This window comes from Camelina sativa, chromosome 5 (assembly GCF_030686135.1).
Source record: "Camelina sativa cultivar CO46 ecotype springtype chromosome 5, ASM3068613v1".
Lineage (NCBI taxonomy): Eukaryota > Viridiplantae > Streptophyta > Magnoliopsida > Brassicales > Brassicaceae > Camelina > Camelina sativa.
In genome coordinates this window covers 23,589,022-23,603,139 of record NC_141884.1, presented here as the reverse complement: position 1 = coordinate 23,603,139, position 14,118 = coordinate 23,589,022, and the positions used below count along the sequence as shown (strand labels likewise).

The window sequence follows — 14,118 nt, the reverse complement described above, 5'->3', positions numbered from 1 at the left end:
GCAGATTCGAGCTTTGCGTGCAACAAATCATTTTTTTTAATTTGAACGACCTTAATGATGTCTTTTTGCCCTAACCCTAATCCTACATATTCGCCACTGTGTGTTCTGGACTCATCATTATTAGACGGATCGGATATGGAATACATTTCAAAATGGGTGTTTAAAGCTTTATAGTTTACTAGTATTATACCCCGTGCTATGCACGGCCATATTTTTGCAAATCATAAATAGAACCAAAAATTACATACAATTAGAGAGAAAAACACAAAAATACAATGCTTAATTAGACTGAAGTTCAAAAAAAAAATCTAAATTTGTTCGTTGAGTACAAATATATATATATATATATATATATATATATATATATATATATGTTTTAATTCAAATAGAGCAATTATTCCAATCAAAATAAAGTACAATGGTGGACGAAAAAAAAAAGTACAAAATTAGTTTAATAATTTCTTGTTTTAGTTTTGTATGTATCATCGCTATACATGTCTTTTTTTTTCTTCTTAATCTACTCTATGAAGAGGTGGCTTCTCACATTATATGTAATTCATTTATATGATCTTCACCTGCAAACAATTTTACAAATCCAATTAAAACAATAAGAAGTAGAAAATCAGCATGTTGCAAAAACATCTAAAAGCAATAAAGAATTAAAAATCACTACGAACAATAGAAACATTATTAAGTGATCAAAGTTATTTTACTCATTTATTAACTTATCAATGTATGCTATACATTCACTTTATAAGTGACATAAGCTATAAATCACACATGACTAAACAATCAAACATCGATTAACTACGCTAATCTAAACGGCATCTGTCTCTTTGTGTATTCTTCACATTAATATTTAATAGTAGTACTTAAATAATCACAACCGCACATATTAATTTGAAGAACACAGAGAGAGAAAAATGTAACATAATGCTTCATTAAATTTCAGACTTTTAAACTATTTGTGAGAGAATTTTTTTGTTTTTTCAGAAAGGAAGATTATGTAAAAGTTACCTTTAAGAACAATTTCATAGACGAATGTGATTGTGATTGTTTTAGAATTCATACTTTCTGGCAGCGAAGAGGGTGTTAGTTGTTGCATCAAACATCTGAAAAAGAAAATATATTATGACACTGGACTAATTTAATGAGAAAACGGGAAAGCTGATACATATGTAGTCAAAATACCTCAGTAAGTTCTGTCTTAGGCTTTTGATCATATCATCTTCAACATTTCAGGTCTCGCCCCTACAACCGTACATAAACCAATTTTTATTTATTTCTTAAAACTCTAAAACATTGAATAAATAGAAAGGAAAAGTTGCTAGAATACTCACTGTATCAGCGATTTTGGATCAGAGTTTTACAGCCTTGGAAGAAGAGACTCATATTTTGTTTTGGATCGATTGAGAGATTTTTTTTCTGTTTGAGTGTAGAATCTTATATATATGGGTATAAGAAGATAGAGATCGTGGGATAAAAAGTAGGATCATGGGCGACGAAAAATTATCGTGGATCATGGGTGATATAGGTTTTCTGTTTTATTTTTATTTCGCTGTTAGCATTATCTAGTTTTAGTTGATTTCATTAATCTTTTAAAATGTTTCTAAAATCCATGTGGCAGATGTTTATTGGCCAGGTGACTTGTGAATTATAGGATATAGGATTATTAATATTGGGGTGCCTCTTTCAAATTCAAAATCTTAATTACATAAACATGGCGCAAGACCAAAGATATATCAAATGGTCAAGGGTTTAAAAATGGAATTTTTAAAAAATGTAATTTTTTTGCAGATTATTAACGCAAAGTCTAATGGAGGTTTCAGTGTACTATATGAATATTCATCCATTTTGATCTCGTGTAGTTCGGGGAGCGCATGTTCATCCGATATTTTATACACGCAAAATACCCCATCATGGATCCGTGTATCGCGGGCAAAGATGCATCATGGAATCATTGTTTACGGAAACTATTCATCATGATTGTAAATAGGCTGCAAGTAATTAATCATCATAACATGATTGGAGGAAATATTTCTAATAATGATGTAAACTAAGAAAAGAAATGGAAAACTATCTACCATAAAGACGGTTTTCGATACAATTGCTTGGCGGAGCTATAGATTGTGATAAAAGGCCCAAAACGAGAAAAAGATGAAAAAATAAAAATGTAAGGGATTTGTGAGTTTTAATTTAGGGGTGTTATTGGATGAGTGATTTCTAAATCTATATGGAATTGTAAATTCTAGAAATCAAAATACATGAATTTTGAAATAACATGTTTTATCCTTGGATTTGAATCCTTCTATTTTACACTTTCAAATCCATACAAATCCATTTAAAACATAATGTGGATTTTGAAATCCAAAAACAAATCATTAAATGAATAACATGGGATTTTAACAAGTATTTGTAAATCATAGAACCAATAACACATCATTTTGATAAGTATTTTAAAATCAATGATTGAATAACACATGATTTTTGTATGGATTTCCAAATCCATTAAAATCATAGAACCAATAACCCCCTCTTAAAGAGTCTTGATTTTTTTTAAAATGATCTTAAAATGTAGGCAGGAATGAAATGAAGAACACACAAAAATCAAATTTAGTATTGAGAATAAAACAAGAGTACACACAACATCAATTTTGCACTTAGGGGCAAGTAGAGATAAACTTTTCCCTTGATATTTTATTTGGAAACAAAAAAAAAACTTGTACATCAAGTCATCAACGTAAACACACATTAAAACCAACGAAACACCGGTCACTCTTCTTTTGTTCTTTGGTAGCAATGGCAGTGTTTGTCACTTCCCTCAACAACCCCTTTACATACTTTTTGACCATTGTATGTGCGTCTGCAACATATAGAGCAATCAACATTCGTACCAAGGAATGGGGCTGGGCCGCACTCCTCTAGGAACGTGAAGCATCCAGGTGCCGCAGCATCGCTCTTCAGGATATCTGCATGGTAACATATTAACATGATCGTCATCACAATTCACAAGCTAATTAACAAAAAAACTGTGAAGCATAGTAGAGACTAGAGAACATCCAAAATTATTACCAGTGGTAGCCATGAAAAAGACAAACAAGAGAACGGTGAAGCTGACTGAGTTGATGTTCTTTGCCATATCTTTTGGTTTTCCTTTGCTTTCTTCTCTTAAACGCAATTTATTCTTTAAAAAAAAAAAAGACTTTAACGTTGGTGAGACATTTCATATGTGTGCTGATCTATTTATAGTTAAAATTTGTAACTTTTGTTATAATTGTTTAGTCCATCCTCTTACCTTTCAGATTTTCCCAAGTTCATATGTCGTCATAATTATACATTGCTGTCAATCTCAAATAAATTTCTTATGTCTGTCCATAATTATAAGAAAAGATAAAAAGAAAAAAATTATGCACTTGACTTAGATAATTAACCAAAAAGAAGCTCCTAGTTGACTTCTTCGGTCGTTGTAACCACGATTATATACATAAAAGCACACTAAGTAAGAAAAAAAAAATGCTCTCAAGAATTTTTCAAACAAAAAAGTCATAGTTACGGGAAGCTACCAAAATCAATCCGAACAATTTACTGAATATTTCTTTTATATCCAAACAATAGTACTATGCATTTATGAACCTTAACCAACAAAAAAAAAAAAAATTACACACTTGAATCATATGAATTAAACTCAAATCATACCCAAATCATTTTAGTTTGATTTAAATGCCCAAAACGACGTAGTTGTGCCTTCTAATCTTACATGTGTTTGCCACAGTGTCGTTTGACTCAATATCATTAGATGGCTAACAAAAATCGTGCAAGTAATTGTAGAAATCATGCTAATAGTCATATGGTTCATGTGTCTATTTTGAAAATTTTGTTGGTATTGGTTTATAAATGCATGGTACCATCATTTGCGTATGAAAAGACATTCCGCAAATTGTTTTGGTTTTTTTTGAATGTGTGATTGTTGTATAAGACAATTAGGGATGAAGTCCCCAGACTGTCTAGTTAAACCCTAAAACATTGGGTAGGCTTAAATATCTATACTATTAAAAGGGAAGCATTTTTAATAAGTAGACATAGATTAAGAGATTATTACATGAAATGCCACTGAAAACAGAATAAGGATATATATAAATCATGTATCCAAACAGATTGATATTTAATAGGAGCCAAACAGATTGATATTAGTGGTATTCGCAGAACCAAAATTAAAAGATATAACCCTAAAAACTCGGGTACAATTAAGATGGGTTCTAAATCGGTTTCCAAACAGATCACAGTCTAATAATAACAATTACCTAATATTTATGAAAATTAAACTTATTACCATAAAAATAGGACACTTAAATTCGGAATTATATATATGTAAACATATTTAACCTGGTAATATATTTATATATATTTCTGGAAACAACAATTTATTATATAAGGAATTGAATTGGTAAAACCTAATTTGATATTATAAATGACGTGGTTAATTAAAGAAAGTAAATATTGAATTATCAAAAATGGAAATAGATAACATTAGATTTTCAAATTTCTTTAAAAACTTAACAATATTTTTTATGAAAATAAAACAATAATTAATAATAAGAAAAAAAATGTAACAACTAAAAAAGGAGTATGCTCTTTTATATTGTTTTCAAACTGATTAATAAGAGGAAAATATTTAAATTATAGGTAATATATATATATATATATATCCAAAAATTATTATTTTAAAACTTATGAAAGTTTTTTAATGTTCTTAAATAACAGAGCTACTAAATTTAAATTTTGTCTAAAATCTATTTTTGCAAAAGTATTATATTTAATTAAAATAAATAATGATTAATAGTATAAATTAAAATCTATAATAAAATTTCATCGATTATGGTGTGAATTAATTGAAGATAATTGAAGTAATTAATTATTTTGAGTTATGAAACAAATATTCAAACAAAATATAGGCGATATGATGGCGAATTTTGTGGAAACTATCAACAAACAATTAGGAAAATTAAGCAATATATTTGGCAAACAATATCTTAATAATAAATGAAAAATCATAAACAGATATTGAACTTTTTCTATACCATTTTCTTATATATAACAAAATTTTTTGTTTAAGCCTACAATATATTTTTTCGTTTTTCAATTTTAATAGCACATAATTTTTTTGTTCTTTTTGCTAATTGAAGATCTAATTTGAGATTTATATTCTTGATTTCAGTGTTCGAATAGAACATAGAAATAGTTGTTTCTCCACCTTGTGTGTCACTGTTTCTTCAAACCAATGGTACTATGTGGATTTTATATTATGTTAAAGTTTGATCTTTATTTTTCATGACACACCCTTTGATTGAAAAAGCTTAAATATCGAGTTCTTATTAAATACTAATCAGGATATGGATAAGAGAAGGAAGAACAGTTGATAGAACATAGATCCTTAAATCGAGTAATCCAGCTAGATGGTATGAAGCATGACTACCTCATTATGGCTTTTTTATTTTGTTTAAAGGTTAGATTTTCAAATTTGTTTTAAAATTTAATCATATTTTTTTATGAAAATGAAACAATAATTAATAATAAGAAAATGACTAATGAAACAACTATAAAAGGAATATGCTCTTTTATATTGATTTCAAACTGATTAAAAAGAATATATATAAATTATAGGTAATATATATATCCGAAAATTATTGTTTTAAAACTTATGAAAATATTTTAATGTTCTTAAATAAAAGAGCTACTAAATTCTAATTTTGTCTAAAATCTATTTTTATAAAAAATATTATATTTAGTTAAAATACATAACAAATAATAGTATAATTTCAAATTTATAATAAAATTTCATCAATTATGGTTTGAATTAATTGTACTAAAGGTTATTTTTAATGTATCATTAATTTGTGTGTTTTGTTTTTGAAGATGGCAAACTTTGGTTTGATATTTTGGACTCGGGAATTAAACACATTAAGAGTTTTATTGTTTGGTATTTAAATTAGCTAATAATTAGGGTGTGTTTATGCAGGGTTTTAGTTAAGGAGAATGTTGGATCACGCAAGAAACAAGTACAAAACCATTTTTTACCAGGGAATAGTACAATTAAGAGAGTTTAGTTGTGACGTGAAGACTTTACTACTTGTGATTGATTTTATTGTGTTTAGACTTTTAAATGGGAAAACATGTAATCGTATTAAAGAGCAAGTGCATCCATCCACACATATTAAACTATTTGAAATAAACTTATTGTATATCAACAATTTCATACCCAATATTTATGAAGATTGTATTTAAGAAGTTTCCATAACCATTTCTATTAACAACAACATAACTATATGTTCAAAACCGTGCCATAGTTAGGAAAAAAGAAACATTCACTTAGGGCATCAAATTTTGGAGAAAATATTAGGAGCATATATTATTTAGACTTTAGTCCTAATAGAGTTATGTTTCTATGAGACTTAATGGGTATGCTAAAATAATGTGTTAATAATATTGATAAATACGAAACAAATAATGGGCTTTGATAGGCTTAATTAAGTAATTAGAAAACAATTACTTCAACAATTAAGGTTTTTAAAAAAATTAATAAATATTTAGGGTAAACAAAGAAATATATATATCTCTTTCTCCTCTTTTCTGGACAGAATTCAGTAAACAAAGTTTTCTTCTTGGCACAACTCTGTATATGTTACAAGAAATCAAATATTACTTATGAAAACAACACCTCACATACGTGCGGGTCCGTATCTAGGCACGTACGTGCATTTTTAAATCTCTTACATATTCCTTATTCGTTGGACTAAAATATACAATATCAAATATTTAAATAAACTTAACATATAATGGGCGTGACGTATTTACTGTCCCAAAATAACATACCACATTTCTCTTACTAAATTTTTAATGTGATTATCTTTGTTAATAACATAAACGAATCCGATCATTCTTTTGTCTAAACCGAATTAAAAACAAATCAAAATTGGTAGAATATGGATATTGAATGTGTCTAACATTTCAAAAAAAAGATACATTTACAAACATAACTTCATATATATGCAGAGCCGGCCCATAGGTCAAACCAATGAAGCATCAGCTTGCGGCCGTTTATATTATATACAAAATTCGGCCCTATTTTTCCAAATGTTTCTTTAGTTTAGTGGCGTTAGGAGTGTTAGTGAAGTCTCACTCTTCACGAGTTCGAATCGCCAGTAGCTCAATAGTCAGCCCATTTTTTTAATTTGATTGTGGCCCGCAAAAAGTTAGCGACGGCTCTGTATATATGTAATATATTATAAAGCAAACATAGTTTTGAAATCAACCCCGCACGTATGTGCGGGTCCGAATCTAGTATACAGTAAAACTTCTACATATTATTATTTGATAAAATAATAATCATCATAAATAATAATTTTTTCTAGTCTCAAGTTAGACAAATATAATTTCAGACACAATTAAATAATATAATAAATTAATAAATATACCTATATAAAGTAATAAATTTTTATGGTTCTAACATTATTAATTTGTAAAGGTTTTAATGTACGTCCAAAAATTGAGTCTTTAGAGCTACGCATGGTTAGGTTAAACGGTTTTTGGGGCTTAAGTAGCCATGGGCATTCAGACATCGGATTGGTTTCGGGTCGGGTAATTTGGATTTCGGATAATTTGGATATTGATTCTAATATCCATACGGATTATTAGGCATAATTGTTCGGATGTCGGGTCAGTTTCGGATCGGGTTATTCGGATTTCGGATAATTTGGATATTGATTCTAATATCCATACGGATAATTTATAAACTTCGGATCGGATTTCGGTTCGGATTTTTCATGTTTCTGATATTTTAGACCCGATTATTATTTGCAACAACATCTAAAAATGTTGTTTGAAAGTTTTAGTAAAGCAATAACATCTTAAAGCAATAACATCCGAGACTTAGGAAAAAAAAAGCAATAACATCTTAAAGAATTCATAACATCTTAAATTGAAACCATGTGAATGTCGATAACAGCTTAAAATTTTGAAAACCAAGCCTATAAGGCAATAACATCCTAAAAAAGTAAATCACCATCGTAAATTTGAAAACCAAAGTAGAGCACCATCCTAAAGAACAAAGATAAATAGAAAGATAAGAGATGATCTTGCAATAACAACCTCCAATGCAAGCCACCAACAACGACCTCCTCAAGCTTCTTCTTAGTCCCATACTTCAACTTCTTCATGCTCCTAATACAACAAAGTAACAAATTCTTAGTTAAAAACCAGTGTAAGCATCAGCTTTTCATTTCACTTCATGTCCTTAATATAAATCAAACATCAAATTTTAAACATTTACCTTACATCCGAGTGATGTGTTTATGCAAGCTTCTAGTTTAAGTCTTGACATTCAAACTCTGAAAAGATAGAAAAATAGTAATTGATAAGTGTCGGTTATTAAAACTAGTTACTACTAAGAAGTAAGAATCAAGTAAATAGATTTGGGCATACCTTTTTCAAGTTTATCAAGCAGTTCAATGTCAGCAAGCAATTGTGTATTTGAAACAATTGCTTTCTCACCAAAGTGATTCTCGTTCTTCATCATTGCTGCATGCATATCAAAGCTTCCACCATATAATGCGTTAAGCAGCTTCTGTGTGGCTCTATGACCCTCCCACTAGTACTAAATGCACTTTAAGATGCAACTGATGAAACCTGCATTGCAAGAACTTCCCTAGCTATCTCTGATAAAACTGGATACCTACCACTATTAAGCCTCCACCAAGACAATACATCCCACTCTGATCCAACAATAGTTCTAGGATTTTCCACTTTTTCATTCAAATAGACATCCAACTCATCCCTACCATCGTCAACCCCAATCTCATCAACCAACTCCTTATAAGCAAAGTCCATTCTCTCATAACCCATACTATCAGACATTAAATCAGTAGACTCACCTTGGCTAGTAGAAGTCGATGTCTGAGTGGACTGTGATGACTGACCACTTGATACTTTCTGAAACCGACTGCTATACTCCTTAAACAGAGATGTCAAAAAAGTGGTGATCCTATCACTCATCTCCTTAGAATCGGATGTATCTTTCCCATAAAGCTTGTCAAAGCACATCTTAGCAAATTGCATTTTTTTCAGTGGATCAAACACACTTGCAACAATCAGGAAAACATTGATATTTCTCATTCCATCCCAGTACTTATCAAACTTCAATAACATAACATCCACCTTTGATTTCAAGTCACTATCAATACTATTGCTTAGTGTCATCAAATTCCTCTCTATAGTCACTATCTCTCCATAACACTTATAAGAAGCAACTGAAGTTGAAGCAGACACAACCAAAGTAGAATTGTAGAATATACTTAGAAATCTCACTAACCTTTCTACGGCATTCCAATCAGCTCTTGTAGGTGGCCCAATCTTTTTTTCCCATTCTCAACCTCATTAAAGTAGTCATTGTACATCTTGTCTTCTGCTTCCATTCTATCGAATGCCAATCTAAAATCAATAGCTCTTGACAACATTAAGTAAGTAGAATTCCACCTTGTTTTGATGTCCAACGGTAGACTCCCTCTAGTCATCTTCCCTGAGACAACTTTTTGCTCAAATGAATCACATCTTGAAGTAGAAGACCTCACCTACTGAACTACATTTCGTATGGCTGCCACATTCTCACTCAATTCATGCAACCCGTCCCTAACAATCAAATTGAGTATGTGCGCACAACACCTCATATGCATACACTCTCCATTTAAAACAAATGCTTCACTGTTCCTTAAGCTGAATGCCTCCTGAAATTTTTTCAAAGCAGAGGTATTTGCAGTTGCATTGTCAACTGTCACAGTTAAAAGCTTCTCTATGCCCCACTCAGCCAAACAGTCAAGCAGAACTCATGATATTGTTGCTCCTTTGTGATCTGTAATATACTTAAACCCAATAATCAGCTTCCTCAAACGCCAAGATACATCAATGAAGTGTGCAGTTATGACCATGTAACTAGCACATGTTGCTTTAGCAACCCAAATGTTAGTTGTCAACGAAACTCTTGGCTTACTAGTAACAATCCAAGTTTTCAGCAATGCTTTCATCTCCACATACATTCTAACAATGTCCTTTGTAGCTGTTCTTCTGGAATGTGGTTTGTAGAGGTTGACTTTGTTGCAGAAATGTTTCCAACCGATGCTTTCAATGAAAGCAAGTGGCAACTCTGACAGCACAATCATCTCATTCGAAGCCTCCCTGAGCACTTCTTCTGTAACTTTTCCACTCTGAAGTTGTCCCTGATTGTTAATCACAGTCTGTGATGGCTTCTGCTTCCATGCTTGAAAATGCTTGCAGCTCTCCATATGAGCCTTCAGGTGAGAAGTTCCTGATTTTAAATCACAACCGTAAGACTTGTGGCAGTAATTGCACTCACATCTCTTATGATTATCATCAAATCTCGTGAAGTGTCCCCAAACAGTAGATCTTATACTCGGTTTTCTTTTTGGCTGGGCTGGTTGTGTAGTAACTCCACCATCTGTCGGACCATCTGTCGGACCATCTGCCAAAACCGAAGCTTCTTTCCTTTTGTTCCCACTCGCAGGTATCAGATTTGGGACATCTCTCTCGTTGTCAATGTTGTCTGGAAATGGTGAGGAATCCATCTAAACAGAACATAATGCAAAGTTAATAAGCTAAAGTTTTGTTTCTATCTAAAGTTATAATTGTAAACTATACACCTTATCCGCATCCTAAACTATAATTCTTATAAACGAGAACAACTTATGGTTAAGATCAAATACATAGCTAAGTTAGCTAATCTAACCATTAGGAGTAAGGAATCAAGCAAATTAAACACAAAATCAGGAAAAAAAATATTCGGATTTCACTATAATTTAATTTGTTTCAAGGAAGAAGAAGAATCCTAGAATATCTAAGGAAGAAGAAGATGATAACTAAGGTTGAAGATGAATCATAGACATACCCGAGATCAATTTCTTGATGCCTCTGATGGAGGAGACTGCGGCGGCGAGATTGGTATTAGGGTTTCCAGCTTGAAAGTTTAGGGTTCTACCTTTATTTATATGTACAGAATCGAGAGAGATAAGGCAATTGGAAGATCGTGTATCAAACTGAATCGCGAGAGATAAGGGAAATGGAAGGAGCATCGCGAGAGATAAGGGAAATGGAAGGAGCATCGCGACAGATAAGGGAAGTTGTAGGTGGTGTATCACAGGGAGGATCAAGAGAGATAACAGAATTTTCGGATGTGTTCGGGTGTATATCGGATTTCGGTTATTATCTGAACTGATCCGATAACCAATGGATTTAGAAAGCAATAACTGTTCGGTTATTATCTCTGTTTCGGTTTATATCCATATCCGAGTTTTTCGAATCGGAGTCGGATTGGGTAATCGGTTTCGGATATAAGGCCTAGGCTTAAGCCTACCGGGCTCGGTCAGATCCCAAAACCCATTTAAAAGTATTTTGATTTTCTTTTAGATTTAGTTTATGAAATTACATGTTATAATGTCATTCATATATATTTAGTATTTTTAGTATAGTACATGTTTACCTATGATATTCTTTATAATTTAAATACATGTAAAAAATAACAAAATTAAAATCTATATATAAATAATATGATTATTTATATATAGAACTTGATGACGAGAAACGATTTAAATGGTAATGAAGCAAAGGAAGATTTAGAATGCTCTGAATTGAATTGAAGTGGATTCAAATTTTAGCTCTAAAACATGATTTAGTTATATTTTGATTTTTGTTTTTTTTGGAACAAGCTTTAACAATTTATTTGGATTTATTTGTTTTTAAAACTTTTGCTTGTAAAGTAAATTGCCTTTAATGAATACTAGTGGTTTCATTGAGTCATTTTATACATAGATTCAATATTTCCAGGAGATTTTATACTATGTGTGTTCCAGGAAAAGAAGCCTGAAAAATATCGGAAAAAAGCTTATTAGGAATAGGATTAGGACCGGATTTAAATTATACTAAGAATTTGTCACGCTCAAAACGACAGAATGATTAAATGAAAATTACCAAAACCCTTAATATGAATTATTACTAGGAGTTTGTCATCAAGCTTCAAATCTGCGTACGTAGCCGAAAGGTTCTTATCACAATTCAGATATAGATCTTTAGCTTGTCATTTCGCCATCTCATTGTCAGTGTTGAATTGGCGAGACATGATGGCCTTCAAACTTCCATTTCCGCACTCATTATCTCATGCAGACTCCATAATTTCAAACATTTTATTCGGAACTAAATACTCTACTTTCTTTTCATTATGAATAGTGTTTGATAATAAAGAGATCACATTTTTAAATTTTAAAGTGTTACTTAGTAATACTTTAATTTTTAAAAAAGTTTCATTAATACTATAAAGGGCAATTGACAAAAATAGCACCATTTCAAGTTTTTCTTCCACAATTAGCACATGTTTTCAAATGTTCCAAAACTAGCACAAAATTATATCTTATTAAAAAATATTAATAAAACTAAAACAATATCGAAGTCTAGATCGTGACATTGTAACCACCGCCTGTTCTCTCTCACTCTTCCTTTTCTCTGATTCTAAACCTAACCGATGATGATGTTCCACCGATGAATCCAATCGGATTTGAATCAAAGGTGATTCATGAAGTTGAAGTCAGTAATTGAGACACCGCAGAGGAGCCCAAACATTGATAATATTCAATTTGGATGAATTTAATTCCTGTAAAAGTTGCATAATCGATGGGAGAGGAGAAGAGGAAGTTTGGTTTTTGGGTGCTAGGTCTTTTCCTTTCTATTGTCTGTTTCATTCTTCTATTTATCACCCTCCATTGCCACAATCCTCTACACTTTTGTTTGATGTGAGTCTTGGTTTTAGAGCTTTCTCTAGTGGTAGTTCTGATATAATCTTTAGATTCAACTGTTCTTGAATTTGTGAAGACCGTGATTAAGTAGATGTTAATTGAGGTTCTGGTTTGATTCAATTGTTTATGCCTTTAGAATTTGCTTTATGTTGTTAAATCCGTGAAGAACTTGATTAAGTGGATGAATGTGTATATGTGAATTTGCTCTGTAGTCTTAATCTGTGAAGAGGTTGATTAAGTGGATGAGTATGTATTGTGTAGATGTGATATTGGGTTACAGTTTTAAGTTGTTTCTGCTTTGTTGGATTTACTTCTTGATTTTTAATCCGTGATGAACTTGGTCAAGTAAATGAGTGTTGAGATCTTAATTTTGAGTTCTTGTTTTGATTCAGTTGTTTCTGATTGTTAAATCGAAGATGTCGACTGAATCATCAAGGGAAGAGAATGTTTACTAGCTGCAATTGCTTGCTTGAGGACTTGTGTTGCTCCCTGTGCTATGATGCTTACTTGGTACTGGAAAATTCCATCCTTTCTTATTATATTATCTCTTTTTTTTTTGTATCCTAATCTTATGTTTTTTTTAGATTCTTGATCTCTTTGTTATTATCTTATGCTTTTTTTCTGGGATGGTCTTGCACATACTGTTGTTTGTTAATATGTTCTGCTCTTTTTTAGTTTTCACGTATGCTCTAAGATATATAGGTTCTTACTTCCATCTTATGAAAATTCAGGAAGGATCCAACGAAATTCAAGAAAGTTTCCTTGAACTTCAGGATGACCTTCATAAAAAGTTTAGGAAGAATTGGAGCTGCAATAACACTCAGAATCAAAGACGAACGGTGCTCATACAAGATTGAAGGCTTCAGTTGCCATATGAGATTGAAGTATTTACAGTTTGATTCTTTGTATTCACATGGTCTTTGTTTTAGCATTAGAATTTTGGTTATGAAAGATAGTTTGGATGGTTTTCACCACAAGATTTGTTTAAAACATATTCAGGAAGGTTTTGTATTAATTATCTTGATATTTTGGTAGATAACTATGTTTTCACCAGTAAACATATAAGAAGGATTTGAATGTAACATTCAAGAAGGATTCTCATATATTTATGAATGATTTCTTGAATTTCAGGAAGACCGTCATGAAAATTAAAAAAGAGCATTAGGAAGGAGTCATTGATGTTTAGGAAGAACTCTTTGAAATTTAGGAAGAAGTCATTGACGTTTAGGAAGATCTTCCTAAAACATCATGTTGGATATTTCTATTTGCT

General features: G+C 31.2%; 4 long non-coding RNA genes and 1 pseudogene across 5 annotated transcripts; 2 read left to right on the top strand and 3 right to left on the bottom strand.

Moving 5' to 3' along the window:
* Nucleotides 1-355: 355 nt before the first annotated feature.
* LOC147944240 (uncharacterized) lies at nt 356-1,434 on the bottom strand. Its single transcript, XR_015557482.1, has 4 exons — nt 1,341-1,434; nt 1,192-1,251; nt 1,018-1,112; nt 356-575 (listed from the first exon to the last, which is right to left on the bottom strand). It is a non-coding gene; the product is annotated as an uncharacterized LOC147944240 (long non-coding RNA).
* Nucleotides 1,435-2,585: 1,151 nt separating this feature from the next.
* LOC147944239 (uncharacterized) lies at nt 2,586-3,215 on the bottom strand. Its single transcript, XR_015598157.1, has 2 exons — nt 3,073-3,215; nt 2,586-2,969 (listed from the first exon to the last, which is right to left on the bottom strand). It is a non-coding gene; the product is annotated as an uncharacterized LOC147944239 (long non-coding RNA).
* Nucleotides 3,216-5,121: 1,906 nt separating this feature from the next.
* Nucleotides 5,122-6,285, top strand: LOC147944238 (uncharacterized). The gene is made up of 3 exons (XR_015557569.1): nt 5,122-5,281; nt 5,388-5,503; nt 6,017-6,285. It is a non-coding gene; the product is annotated as an uncharacterized LOC147944238 (long non-coding RNA).
* Nucleotides 6,286-8,529: 2,244 nt separating this feature from the next.
* Nucleotides 8,530-11,092, bottom strand: LOC147944237 (zinc finger BED domain-containing protein RICESLEEPER 3-like; annotated as a pseudogene). The gene is made up of 2 exons (XR_015558499.1): nt 10,952-11,092; nt 8,530-10,631 (listed from the first exon to the last, which is right to left on the bottom strand). The product of XR_015558499.1 is annotated as a zinc finger BED domain-containing protein RICESLEEPER 3-like (transcript).
* Nucleotides 11,093-12,521: 1,429 nt separating this feature from the next.
* Nucleotides 12,522-13,882, top strand: LOC147944236 (uncharacterized). The gene is made up of 3 exons (XR_015598127.1): nt 12,522-12,766; nt 13,241-13,358; nt 13,580-13,882. It is a non-coding gene; the product is annotated as an uncharacterized LOC147944236 (long non-coding RNA).
* The last annotated feature ends 236 nt before the right edge of the window (nt 13,883-14,118 follow it).